General features: G+C 46.8%; 1 pseudogene; it reads left to right on the forward strand.

The window, feature by feature from the left end:
* The first annotated feature begins 4,064 nt into the window (after window positions 1–4,064).
* Window positions 4,065–4,686, forward strand: LOC103733296 (annotated as a pseudogene).
* The last annotated feature ends 9,895 nt before the right edge of the window (window positions 4,687–14,581 follow it).

Consider the following 14,581-nt stretch of genomic DNA (forward strand, 5'->3'; position numbering starts at 1 on the left):
GAAATGCTTGTAAAGAGTCTTTTAAATTATTTATGATATTAAATAAAATAGCAGGATGGGGAATTGTATATACATAAAGTTATAATAGGAAAATTATTTGGGGAAGGATTTGGAAAAGTACCACCAAAACGTTAACAGCAGTTAGCACCTTGGGGATTTCTCTTACTTCTCTGTAGCTTTAAGTTTTTCTATAGTGAGAAAACATAATGGCTTTAAATGGGGGGAAGAGCAAAGAAGAAATAATAAACATTATCTATGCTGAGAGGGAGGGAGGAGGGAAGCAGGATGGGTGGGTGGACGTGAGTACTGTGTCTACAAAAGTTCAGGTCATCACAGAGAAGTCTATGAATGACCACACGCTTCTGAGATGGCTCTGTAGGAGCAGCTGAGGGGTCCCTCTCTTCCAGATATTAGATACCATGAAGACTGGGTGTCCAAAAGCCCCTGCTAGAGCCAGCATTTCCTACAAAGAAATGTCTTAGCATCACTGAGAGAAAGCCTCTTCCGAAGCGTCTCCGTTCTTTCAGGTCTAGAGGAGCTGCCTTGCGGTGGAGGCTGTAAGCACTGTAAGCACTGTAAGCAAGCACTGTAAGTGCTGTAAGCACTGTAAGCACTGTCCTTTCTTTCTTTCCCTCCCCTCAAGCTCTGGGGTGAGCGCACACACAGTTCTGTGTCTTATCATGACACAGTGGCCTGCCAAATCCTGTCCTCCTGCTCCAGGTCTACTTTCTGCCCCTGACTCACCTTGTAGGGTTAATTGTCTCACTCCTGCAGGGCCTTCTACCTAACCCACCCTCTCAACCATAACTCACCCTGAAAGTATTTCCTTATATGCCCCTCACTGAGCATTGTCTACCCCAAGAGGCAGGAACCACATCCCATTCACCAGAGAAATGGAGATGAACCGAGTGGATGATGAATCTCTTTCCTAATGTCTCAGTTTCTTCCCCTGTTTCTATAATAACTCTAAGAAAAATATATATTTTTGGCTCACAGTTGAACACACAGTCCATCATGTCATGGAAGTCAAGGCAGCAGGAAGGTGAAGTGCTGGTCACATGACATCCACAGTCAAAAAGTAGAGAGCGATGGAGATCCGCTGCTGATCAGCCCTTTCTCCATCGATACAATGTAGGATCCCAGCCAGGGAATGGTGCCACCCACAGGCTTTCTCACCTCAGTTAACACAGTCAAGATAATACCCCACAGACATGCCCAGAGGCCCATGTCCCAAGTGATTCTGGACTTCACCCAGCTAACAACTAGAACTAACCATCACTCCGAGCCTCACATCTTGATGCTAGTCACCTGTTAGTCCTTCTCCAGTACTGAACAAGTGAGCACACCTTGACTTAAAATGGAACAAAGACTTTGTATGATGATGCTATTTTCCTTAACTCAGCATCAAACTAAAACATCCCTCAAGGATCTCTTACCCAGAACAACAGAAAGCATCTCTACAAAAGAAACTCACATGGGTACCATTCTCTCTTGGGGCCCCAACCCCGATATGTTTATTGTTAATAAGACTTTAATCTAAACTCTGGTATCTGAACACAGAAAACACCGTTAGTCCCACACAGTCAAGGGAGCTGGATGCTCCTCTTGGGAGTAACGCAATGTTCACTTTATAAGCTGGAGGTTTGTGGTCATTACCCAAAGCCAGACACACCTCATGGCCATTGTGATTTAGCTGATGCTGGAATCACTAGCCTGATCTACTTCCCATCAGTTAAATTCTTCACATATACCTGAAAGAAAGGCTAGTGATTCCACTCATCTCTGTGCTTGGAGATGCCTTGAACAGGTGAGTCTTCCTATGATCCATCTATCATTAATTCGTTCATTCATTCATATTTGTGGTACTGGAAATTGAACCTAAGGCTTCACACATGCTAGACAAACACTCTGCCGTTGAGATAGGTAGGTAGGTATGTAGGTAGGTAGGTAGGTAGATAGATAGATAGATAGATAGATAGATAGATATAGATAGATAGATAGATAGATGATAAATGATAGATGATAGATAGATGATAGATGGTAAATAGGTAGAGGATAGGTAAATAATGATAGATGATAGATAGAAGATAGATAGATGATAGATAGATAGATGATAAATGATAGATGATAGATAGATAGATGATAGATGGTAAATAGGTAGAGGATAGATAAATAATGATAGATGATAGATAGAAGATAGATAGATGATAGATTGACAGATGATAGACAGACAGACAGACAGATAGATGATAGATAAAGGATAGGTAGATGATTGATGATTGATAGATGATAAGTAGGTAGGTAGGTAGATAGAAAGATGATAGGTAGATGATGATAGATAGATGGATAGATGATAGATTAGATAGAGGATAGGTAGATAGGTGATAGCTAGCTAGATGATAGATGATAGATAGATGATGATGAAGAAGTAGATAGATAGATAGATAGATAGATAGATAGATAGATAGATAGATACCCCCAACCCCTATGATCCACATTTGAAATTCACGATGGTCAATGGACCACAGGATCAATAAGCAGTGCACTGGAAAGGGTTATTTTGAATGAGTTTCGGGGCAAACATTCAATTACATCTGCAAACGCATCTCTTTCTCAAGCCTTAAGCATATATAATGTATTGCCATTTTCCCATTACTATTGATTATCTGGTACCACATAAAAGGCAGTCCCATTTTCCATTAGGCCATACTTAAATAAAAAGCATTTCAAACGTAAAACAGAAACCAGTACGTACATTTGTTTTCTGGCAGTGGAAGTTTGAGTCAGAGTCCAGTTCTCAGACCTCGTACTGAAAATGTGAAACCTGGGTGGCAAGAGATGACACGTGGACCAAGTGTGACAAACACCTGCTGGGCAGCAACTGTTTCCTCTCCCCGAGGCTGTGTCCAGACCCTGTCCTTAACTCTGGCAGTCCTCTGAGACTGAGGATATCTGTGATTCGCTCTTACAGATGGAAAGTGAGGCTTAGGGTAAGTGCCCTCTCCAAGGTGGTTTCTCCTCTCAAACCCATTCAGCATCTGTGCCACACAGTGAGGTCAGGGGTCTCCAAGCCCCATATGTCACATCACCAGAAGGGGCTGCAGGATGGGGGCAAATCATCCCCCTTTCATACGCCCAAAATATTTTAGCTCCCATCCTTCAAGAAGCCGACGAGTCCCCTCATCGTACTTCAGATAAAAGCAAGCTCTCTTTCTCCCCACTGGCAAACCCCCAATGTCACCAGCCTCCTGTTCATGACAGAGCCAGCATGCCAGCCTCTGGGACCCCATCGATTCACACACATCCCTGTGTTTAACTGTCCCAGAGGTGGCTGTGGAGCTCCGCCATCTTCCTCCAACATCTGGGACTCATCTTGCTAATGACTCAGTGGGCTGCAGAAAGGCGTGCTAAGTGCAGATGTGCCGGTCCCCAGGCTCAGCAGGTTGCAGAGCTGCGGAACCTAAGGTGCAAGAGCCACCAAGCGGTGCTCGAGGGCTAGACTATTACTTGTGTGGCCCTGGGCACTTAAGACTCTGGTTCCCTAAGCAGGCAGGGGAGTGAGGACAGCCAAGCCCATAGGTGACTTCAGAAGTCACTGTCCCCAGGGCTGAGCCTGCCTCATGAGGGGGTGGAAGGGGGTTCTAGACAGAGACCTGGCCTTCTTAGGGTGGACCACAGGTCTGTGGACTCGGGGCACAGCACACTGCCAGGGAAGGAGGATAAGTCCATGGGACTGGCTGGCATTGTGGTACCTGTCACCCACCTTCCTCTCACTCTCATCTCTTCATCCTCCACAAGGTGGGCCCTGTCTGCTTGGGGCCACACTAACCAGGCTGTTTCCCATCGTCTTCTGAGCCTCGTGGGGCTCTGGTGTTTAACTATGTACTGTATTCCCGCTTCTGGGCCTCCTTACATAACTAGAGCAAGTGTCGTTCTTCCCAAGTGCCTGGACCTGCCTGACTGATGATGGTGGTGCTCAACCACAGCCATGAAGACACCACCAATGAATGTGACCATCAAGAAACAAGTTGGGGAGGGGCTCGGAAGTCAGGAGCGGAGGGACGATGGTTTACATCTCAAATGGACAAGTGTTGGACAGCTGGAATCAGTCCATGGAAATTATCTTTTTTAAAAAACATTTTATTATTTTTATTTTTTAATTATTTATTTAATAACTACATAACTAAAAGAAGCATTTCATTACAACAGCATTGACATATTTAAAAATTTGCTCCTTATTAATTAGTAGATGTGAAAAACATTGCCATTGAAATCTACCTGATGACTTTATATCCACGCTCAGATGCCGAGGAGCTCAGAAAGTAACCGACTGTGTCTAGTAATAATCAGATATATAGAGATTAGAAACGCATGTGCAAACATCTTAGTGTTAACTGCATTAAATGAATTTTCCTGTATGAAACTGTATGTTAATAATGAAATGGAAATCTCTTTTTTAAAGGAGGTTATCTTTTATAACAGATTTCTTCTGGAGAATAGCAGAATTTTTCGTGGTTTTTTTTTTTTTCAAGACTGCTTCAGCAAGATGTGAAAATAGAAGAGACCATGGAAGCTCGTCGGATTCCAGACGGCCAGACGAAGACGGCCACCAAGAAACCCTCCCTGAAGAATGGGTCGAATCAGTCATCTTCGTGGCCCAGTCCTCCTCCAATGGCTGGTGGATGAGGAACGGTGCTCTGAGAAGCACAGAACTAGACATGCACATTCTGAGACGGAAACCATCAGGACGTGAAGGCAGACCAGGCCGGACAAGATGATGTGTATGTCTAAAACAAGGATTGCTCTGTGTCCTCACAGATGAATGAGGTCATGCTGGGAATTCCCTCTGCAGGATTTGGCCTGATATGCAGTGCTATAAATGTACATTATCTTTTTTATACAGCTTACTAAAGTATTAATATAGTTTTAATAAGTGTTTTCAGGTTACAGAACTTGTCTTTACATAATTAATTCACAAACCTGATCCTGAAGAAAATAAACGCTCTGTATTCGGCCCTTAGTGTTATCTTTCTCAACTTCTGAACAAAATGGTCATTGCCAATTTGTCCTCAATTATAAATAAACCACACTGTATTTATTTCAGCAGTAGGCATATAATATCTGTGCTTTTGAAATTTTATCTTTACTATATTTACCATGTGAGTAAATGCATCATGTCTGATTTGCTACCAAATATAATCATCAGGATTTTGAACCTCAAAATGATTATGTGCTAATCTTCGAAATCATGGACTTCAATGCTATCTTGACAAAATGAATTTTATACCATTTCTTAAAATCCTATTACTGGCTTTAAAAGTCCCATCTGAATACTTATAACTTTCAATGGGAGTCCTTGTTATACTCCCCCACCCTAGTTTTTTGAGACTGAGTCTGTAGGCCAGGCTGGGCTTGAACTTGAAATCAGCCTGCCTCTGCCTTCAGAGTGCTGGGGTATATACATGCACCAACTTGCCTGGCTTACCCTAGTATTTTGAACAGTGACTACCTGTAATAGACACTGAAATATTTATCATAACATTGAATAATACAGATAAGTCTTCCAGTGTACAACACCTGTTGAAACCAAAGTATATAAGGGAATGCTATTTTTATATCTATCAATATTTACCCATTTGTCAATAAATAGGAATGTAATAGCATAAGACACTAGTGGTCAAAGATAAAACAAACGATTGAGTGTAATACAAGTTTTAGAATAAGAACAGTTTTTTGACCACTCAAAAGAAAAATAAGAAAAAAAAATAAACAGGTTAGGGGTCTGGAGAGATGGCTCAGCGGTTGAGAGCACTGACTGTTCTTTCAGAGGACCTGGGTTTGATTCCCAGAACCCACGTGGCAGCTATGAACTATCATTGGATTCCGGGGGAATCCAATGCCGTCTTCTGACCTCCGCAGCATTGCACAACACAGGTGCACTCACATACATGTAGGCAGTATACTCATACACATAAAATTAAGAAAATATAAGAAGAAAGTTAGAGAACAAGCCTTGAGATGTGGAGAGACAGAGAGACCTGTTCCAGGAGAGGAACATCCATGCCTGGGCTCAACATCATCAGTTCTACCACTTGACTCTATGGAAACTTGGGAAAGAAACAGAATTTCCCTGGGCCTCAGTTTCGGCCTCTGTAATGTGGAGCTAAACCTCACCTGGGAGAGTGGTGGGTGGTTCCTCACAGGGTGGTATGTGGTACCTCAATGGAAAAAAAATTGCAGGGCCCCATGGATCTTTCTGCATTTCAGGAAGGAGGAAGAGGAGGAGGAGAGGGAAGAGGAAGAAGGGAAGGAAGGGAGAGAAAGAGGAAAGGGAAGCAGAGGCAGTGAGGGGAGAGGAAGAAGGGGAGGAAGGGAGAGAAAGAGGAAAGGGAAGCAGAGGAGTGAGGGGAGCCGGGGCAAGGAGCGTGCCACCCCTCCCACGACATGCTGGGCATCTTATCTTAGAACCAGGCTTAAGGATCTAAGGGCACCATCTGGGTCATGGAAATATTTGTCTAGAACACAGAACCAGAGACTTAGGGTTGAATGGCACCGAGACACCATCTAACTAGCCTTCCATCCCCTTATTAGGGAAATGGACACAAAAGTAAAGAGGAAGGGGTCACCTAGTCCAGAGGCCAGAGGCCAGGGCCCCCAGGTAAAGAGGAGGCTAGGGCCCCCAGGTAAAGAAGTGGCCAGGACCCCCAGGTAAAGTGAGACATCCCATCACAGCCTGGGTTTCTGGTCAGAACTGATAAAACACAAACCAACACTCATTAAAGGAAATGACTACATGGCCCTATTCTACTGTCTTCTTCTCCCACGAAGAATTTTCGCTGTTTTGGGTTATTTTTAATAAGAAGTGACTCTATCATAGATGTTTCCTGTCCCTGGAAGAATGATTCTTACAAGGGAAGCATCTTGTCCAGGAAGTTTCAAGTGTTCAGACTGGAGCAGCCTCTGATAGAAACTGTTTGTTCAGTGGCCTCCTGTGTCCTGAGCAGCACTTGGCACCAGGCTGTCAAGATGGCCAGGGCAGGCTAGAGAGGCCCGTGGCAGAGGACCAGGAACAGGTGAAGTGTGGTGCAGTCAGGCCAGAGCCAAGAGTCTGCATCCTCTCACTGTAAGAACTCCAGTCCTGTGTAAGGGGATCCCGGGGAGCCTGGGGGAGAGGAGACACTGCCCAACTCTAGGACATATTAATCAAAGTGGAGAAGAAGCTCAATAAGCCATTAGAAACGATGCCCACGGCAGCGGCCTGCAGGAGAACAGGATGGGGGCAGGGAGCTGGAGAGGCAAAATGGGGAAAGAAGCCAGCCTCCTTCTGAAGTCTGTGATGCCCTAGGATGTCAGGCACTGCTGAAGTGCATCTGTCAGGGAGCGGTGTGGCCATCCCTGCAGTCCTACTGTGCTGTGAGGATCAGGCTGAATGCCAGAGGACCTGAAGGGGTGGGGGAGGGAAGCAGGATGACAGGAACAGATGTGCTTACAGGACTGGGGTGGTGGCAGAAGGGACAGAGTTTTTTGGCTCTGAGGGGCCAAAAAGAGGAAACAGAAAAGCGCACAGAGGACCTGCAGCTATGCACTTGCCAGGACAGCTCGGGGGACGGACAGAGACCTTGGAGCTGCAGTTGTCACAGAGGGCACTCACCATGTAAGTTGTCTCTGAGGACTCACCATTGAAGCCTCTATAACCATTGTGATAGTATCAAGATGTAGAACCCTCTGGTGCCGGGGTTACATGAGGCCCTGAGGCTGAGTCCTCCTGGAGGACGCACTGCCTTGTACTGGCAGACCCAGAGAGTGCTGGCCGGTGCTGGCTCTGGCTCTGTCAATCTCCCCCCTCCCCAGTCCTCGCTCTTCCCTCCCTTCCTCCCATGCCTTACCATGTAAGGACGCAGCAAGAAACTGCAGTCCGCGATCCTAGAAGTGGGTCCTCACAGAAACCTTCATCTCAGACCTCCAGCAGCAGAAATACAAGCGATCCATGCCTGTTGTGCAAAGCTGCCAACCTGCGGCATTTTGCCGGCCAAGGCAGGGTGTGAAAGGTGAACTTCTGGCATGTTGAGATTGGCCCCACAGCCTTGGATACTGGTGGAGGCTCATGAATGTCTGCTTCCACCACTCGGGCTCATACAGAGCTCAGACCCAACTCAGAAGCGTGCCGGTGGGAAGGGAAGGGAACCAGGGACCAACATCTAGGTGCTCAGCTCTGTCAAAGAGAGGAATGGGGTGGCAGCCTACCAGCTGGGGAAGCAAGTGGAGAAGGAGGGAAGTCAGAATAGGACAGAGGTGTAGGTACCGAGGGGACCTGAGGACCAGGCAGCACTAGATGCTGTCACATGACTCCATCAATTTAACCACAAGGGGAACACCAGGTACCAGAGCAAAGAGCTGGGGCAACAGCTACACTCCAGCGGATGAAGAAGAGGAGGAGCCAGAGGAATGGACAGAAAGGTGCATGAAGGGAGACGACTGCTGGGAGCATCTCCTGGAAAGCGATGGGACAGGATGGCGGTTGGACTGAAGCGGGGAAAGTGTGTGTGCGTCTCTGAACATCCATGTGTGTAGTCAGTATGTGCATGTGTGAATGTGTGAGCACATGTGCATGAGTGTGTGCATGTCAGTGCACGTATGCATGTATGTATGTGTGGGAGGATGTTCTAGTTTGCCATCAATTGCTGTGATAAAAACAACCAACTTGAGCCGGAAAGGGTTGATTTCATCTCACATCTCCCAGGTCACAGTTCATCCCTAAGGGAAGTCAGGGCAGGGACTCAGGGAGGAGCTGAAGCATAGATCATGGAGGAATGCTGCTTCCTGGTACCAACTTCCATTCTATTATCAGGGGAGGAATGCCATAGCAACAAGATGAACTTGCTAGTGAGAGGAGAAGGCAAGCGGGCAAAAAGTGAAAGTTCCCTTCTGCCATGACCTTTGATATGATGAGCTGCCATCAGAAGGCAGCACCCACATCTAGGGTGGGTCTTCCTGCTTCAAATAATCTGGTCCAGAAAGCCTCTCTCATTTCAGATAATTCAGGTCCAGTCAAGTTGACAACCAATATTGGTCATCACAGGGTATGTACATGTGTGCCCTATGCCTGTGCATATGCGTATGGGTGTGCAAGCCCATGTGCATGTATGTGGGTATGCACATCACACATGAATGTATGTGTGTATACATGTGCATGCATCAGTGAGTGCATGTGTGTGCATATGCATGTGTGTATGTGGGGGTGTGCATGCATGTGCATGACTGAGCACATGTGTGTGGTATCCATTTATGTACATGTATGTACATGTGGGGTATGTGCATATATGTCTGTGTGTGTGTGTGTGTGTGTGTGTGTGTGTGTGTGTGCCTGTGAATGTTCAAAAGAAGGGAGCCAGGATGGGTGCTAAGGATTGAGGGACTGAGTGAAAAGCAGGGAGCACGGCTGCCCCAGGAGCAGGGAAGACACACTGCCAGGCGGGTAGGGCGGAGTGTCTCAGGAAAGCCACAGAGGGAAAACAGGCACCTTCATACCACAAAAGAGCAAAAAATTTCCCCCAAATTTTCCAAAACAGCTTTAATCTCCATCATGTGGGGAGGTGACACATGGACCTCAAGGCTCCTGTTGTGGGGGGGTCCCAGCACAGCCTCCAGACTGTGGCCGGGCCATTGTTCCTGTTGCTCAGAAAAGTGTGTGCAACTGCCCTCAGGGAGCAGACTTTTACATCAGAGGGGTTCAGAAGCTGTTTTTTCAGAAAGCCCGGGCTCCCACTTGGGCCCACCTGGCCCCTCTGCTTCCATCCAGCTCCTTTACTCTGGCTCATACTCCTGCTAGACTCTGTAGATATAACAGCCACTAAGCAGAGTCTGTCTGCCTGACCAGAGGGCACAGAGATAAGCCATTGTCCTAAACCTCCAGTCACCTTGGATTCTAGGAACAGTAAAATCTCAACTGTCAGACACACTTTGTCTTCAGATAAGAATCAGAATCCAGGAGAGTGAGGCTGCCCCCTGGAGCAGAGGTGGTCACATTCTTGACATTCTCTGGCTTTCTGTTCCCTAACACCTGAACAACACTCCCCTCCACTGAAGTTTGTCCACAATGAAGATCTATCCACAATGGGGGGCGGGGGGCAGTCCTGCAATTAAACTTCCCAATTCCTTACTTGGACTAGGCTCTGAATCTTCCTCTGTTGGTGACAGAGCCTGAAAACACCGCTCTCTCTGTCTCTGAGACCTCCACAGCCTTCACCATCCAACACAGAACATGTGTCTCTAAGGAATAACCCGAGTATGGGGACCAGCTGTATCCAACACAGAACATGTGTCTCTAAGGAATAACCAGAGTGTGGGGACCAGCTGTTGAGGGATCCAAGGCCCAGCCTTGCCAAGACACATACCCTTCCTGGGTTCAACCAAGGATGACTGAGACTCTTCACCCTTTGGCCAGGAAGGGAGCTTCTCTGGGGCAGGGTGGGCCCCTCCCAATCCATGTGAGGAACAGTCCCTACATACCCTTTGCTGGAGAGTCATGGAGTCACTGTCCTGTCACAGGACAGGCAAAATTCACAGCACACCAGGGGCTTTGTGAACTCCAAGCATATTTTTCCAACTGGCCCTACCTCAGGGATGGAACTTTCCATCTTTCTTTAGTTTATCTAGTCAAAATACCCAAAGCTTTGTTAAGCCACAAATAAAGAGATAAAGAAGTCTGTTTCCAGAATATCTTTGTGTAACCTTATCCACTGGGTGTTGGGCAGAGAAAAGGGAAAGGCCAGTTCAGGAAGAGTCAAGAGACCACAATATAAAGGTGCCTGGTGTCCCTCAGAACTGAGGAGGCCCCGGGGTAGATGAAAGGATGGGCCAAAGCAGCACCAGGCAAAGCCACACCCCAATTATCCCCACAAGGGCGAAAGGGAGCACAGTTTTGACTGCTCACCAGTTTCCTCTGACATAAACCAGGCTCGGGCTAACATCTGTACAGGATCCTAAGTTCACTCAAAAAATTCACTGGAGACAGCCAGGCCTCCGTCAGCCCCAACACCACAACCCCACGCTACACTTCTACACTCGGTCCTGGGAACAGAGCAAGCTCAGGTCCCACCACTAAGCTCCTGTTGTGTGCTGGAAACTATTTCTCCTGACTTTACCTTTTGGGTCCAGTGAGGAGATTAAAGAATTGAGGCCTGACAATTTAGAGGGTTTTCTGGCTTAAAAAGTATAAAGTACATGTGTAAGCCTGATTTCAAACACCATAATCTTCTTATTTCAAGGTGTCAATGGCACAGATAACCAAGGTATTTAGCCTCGGTTATTTTTTTTTTCTTTAGATTGCCAAAAAGATTAAATCCTAAAATGCAGACATATAGACTTTTTGTTCAAATTGAATTTTTAAATATTCAGGCCTAAGCTGTCACCCTGTATATTTAACAAGCATTGATGGGCTACATTTCCCCAGAAAAAGTTTCCAGAGGGTTCAACTATTGGAACCAGAACATAGAGTCTGTTTAGTTAAACTTCCTTATTCTCATACAGACACTATGGCTCATAAAAACATATAGAATAACATGTACACAGGATGCACCATATGTACACATGTATACATACACACATTCACACGTCATTATAACTAGCAAATTAACTGCCGCATAATCAGGTGGGACCTAGTCAAATGCACAATCGTGGTCCACGTTAGCCTTTTCCACCTGTTTTAACACAGACATTTGCAGAGCTACAGAAATGGAGCAATCCATCTTTTATTACCCATCGCCACCAATTCTTAATTCCTAATTCCCTCTTAAACATCCCTGGTGACTTAGCCCTGACAGCAGTTTGGTTAAGATAGATATTTACTGCTGGATCCTGTGGCCAGGCCTGTGTATCAGAAGGCAGAAAGGAAAGAATCATACTCCCTGAGATTATTTGTGAAGGGGAGCAGACGTGATGAATGATGTATGGCGGTGTGTGGGGCACGCAGCCACGCCAGGGCTCGGGCTGCTGATAGATGCAAAGCCACCGTTCCGGTGCCCCGGCTGCATGGCGCCTAGGACAGCAGTCACCGGGCTGTGATGGTGGGTGGCATCTACCCCAGCCAGGCACTACAGAAGGATAGCTCCCGCTCTCACACACTAAGCACAGAGCATCATTATTGATCACAGCAGGCTAGCCAGAGGAGGGAGAACCCCTCGGGAGTCACAGCCTGGCTCATTCAATCACAGTATGGTTCTTAAAAGATCCGATTTGACGATTCCGTGGTGAGACATTTTGCCAACGTGTATTTGACTGAAAGACCTCAGCTGTGTCTCTGGCAACCTCCACACCTGACAGGAGAAGAGCTCCGGCTTCCTAACTGGGGAAGCACCAAACTCAGTAACTAGTCCTTCCAGCTTTACAGCCAACCAAGCATTCTGAGAACCCTAGGCCATGCCCATTTCCAGCTGGCTGTCCTCACCAGCAGCTCCCAAGTCAGCCAGTGTCTTTATGTGAGATCAGGACACGGCATTAAGCCCTACTGTCAAAATTAAAAACCATAATGGTGGGTGACATTGTGATTTTCACCTGGATATTTATAAGCCAACTTGCATGGAGGATGCATTTTTTTGAACACAGAACACAAATGGATGCCATAAATAAAGCAGTATGAGGCAGAAATTCCTGACAAAGACATTAGTCTAAAGTTGTTACTCAGGGGTTGGGGTAAGGAGACAGCTTGCCAAGTGTGCAGGAGGCCCTGAGTTCAATCCCAGCACTGATCATTTAATAATAACAATATCAATATTGCTACCACATATTAATAGAATTTTGTTTTTTTCTCATAAAATGAGAGAGAGAGAGAGAGAGAGAGAGAGATTAGAAGAATATGGGAGCCTGGGGAAAGGTCTCAGTCGGTAAAGTACTTGCCACACAGCATAAGGATCTGAGTCAATCCCCAGCACCCACATTAAAACTTCAGCATGGTGGCAACACATTTGTAATCCCAGTGCTAGGGAGACAGAGACAAATACATCTCTGGGCCCATCGGCCACCCAGCCTAGCATAATTGGCAAGCTACTGGCCAATGAGACACCGTATCTCAATATACAACTGTGGACTGCACCTGAGGAATGACACCTGAGGTTGAACACTGGGCCACATGCACATACACACACATACACACACACACACCAGAAAGTAGCACAGATGTTGTAAGACCAGGACAGGACATATTTGATGTATTGGTCATTTCTGATGCAATGCTCTGTGCCCAGAGAAACAAAACCATAATGAACCAGGCCATGGAGAATCCAGAAACAGTTTGCAGATGTACCTGTGACCTCATAGACGGGCTCCCCTCCCCAACCTCCCCCAGCTGACTCTACCTAACAACCAAGCCAGCTGGGAAAGTAAAGGCTGGGCCTTGCTTTCCTTCTCTCAGGTGTTGCCCCCCCCCCGGGCCCCTCGGCCCCCTGCCCCCCCCCGGCTCCCCGGCCCGTCGGCGAGGGAGCGCACCTGCTCTCCCGCCTGTCTCCACCTTCTATTCTTCATTACACAACAGATGACCTATCTGATAGGCGCCTTCCCTCCCGCAGGTTCCCCTCGCCAGCCTTCAGTGAGAATAAAGCCAGCAGCCCTTTTTATCTTCATCCAGCCGCTCCCATCCACTATTTTTTTCTAAAGAGCGTTGCCAGCACCGCTCGCTCGGCTGTACCCAGTGGAGCCAGCTGCGTCTTCTGAACTGACAGTTCTGACTTTTTGCTGCGTGTGATTTCTCTAAACCGTGACAACCACTTGCATGAAGACAGGGCAAACCTTTTCAAAAAGAGAAGCCGTGGAAAGAGAGGCCTTGCAAGAAGGGAATGTGGTTGCCGGGGGAGCTGAGCCAAACAGGTCTCCTATGGATCAGTTCAATTTGGCCATACGTTACAAGTGGCCAGAGAAATTAGAATCACACCATCCATCCCTGAGGCGGGAGGGGGAGGGAGTTATTACGTTTGTTGACAGCAACAGGTGGACAGCCCTGAAGGAAAGAACCATAGGCTCCATCCCCTTCAGACTGGTGCCATTTGTGACTTGTTTCGTGCTCATTGGTAATTATGAATCTAGTTCCAAAGCTAAGGGAAGGGTTCTGGTGAGCACAGTTCCACTGTATGTTTCTTCCTCCACAAGAGCACAGGTCTGAGTGTGGACCCTTCTGCAGGGGCACAAAGGGCATCCATCATGTCGCACGCTAGTTCAGTCAGACTTCCCAGCCGGCTGAGAGAGTGTGAAATTATTTCAGAGTCCTCTCAGAAAACGGTATTATTTGGAGAGATAGCAGATCTTATGCAGAGTCAGAACTTGGTCTGCAAGAGTCAGACACAGCAGACTCCCATGGACTTAGAATCAGACCATCTAGCAAAGGTGTGCGTTCTCTGCCCTGAAAGCATTCTTAAGAATTACCTGGACTTACAGGAAGGCCGTGAGAGTCACTTAAGAGCGGTTATGGTAGCCCATGTCTGTAATCTCAGCAGGCAGAGAAGGGTGCAAAGTTCAAGATCAGCCTAGGTTATATAGTGAGACTGTCACAGAAAAAGGAAGGAAGGGAAGGAAGGAAGGAGAGAGGCGTGGA

The sequence above is a fragment of the Nannospalax galili genome, unplaced genomic scaffold (genome assembly GCF_000622305.1).
Source record: "Nannospalax galili isolate Female #2095 unplaced genomic scaffold, S.galili_v1.0 scaffold810, whole genome shotgun sequence".
Lineage (NCBI taxonomy): Eukaryota > Metazoa > Chordata > Mammalia > Rodentia > Spalacidae > Nannospalax > Nannospalax galili.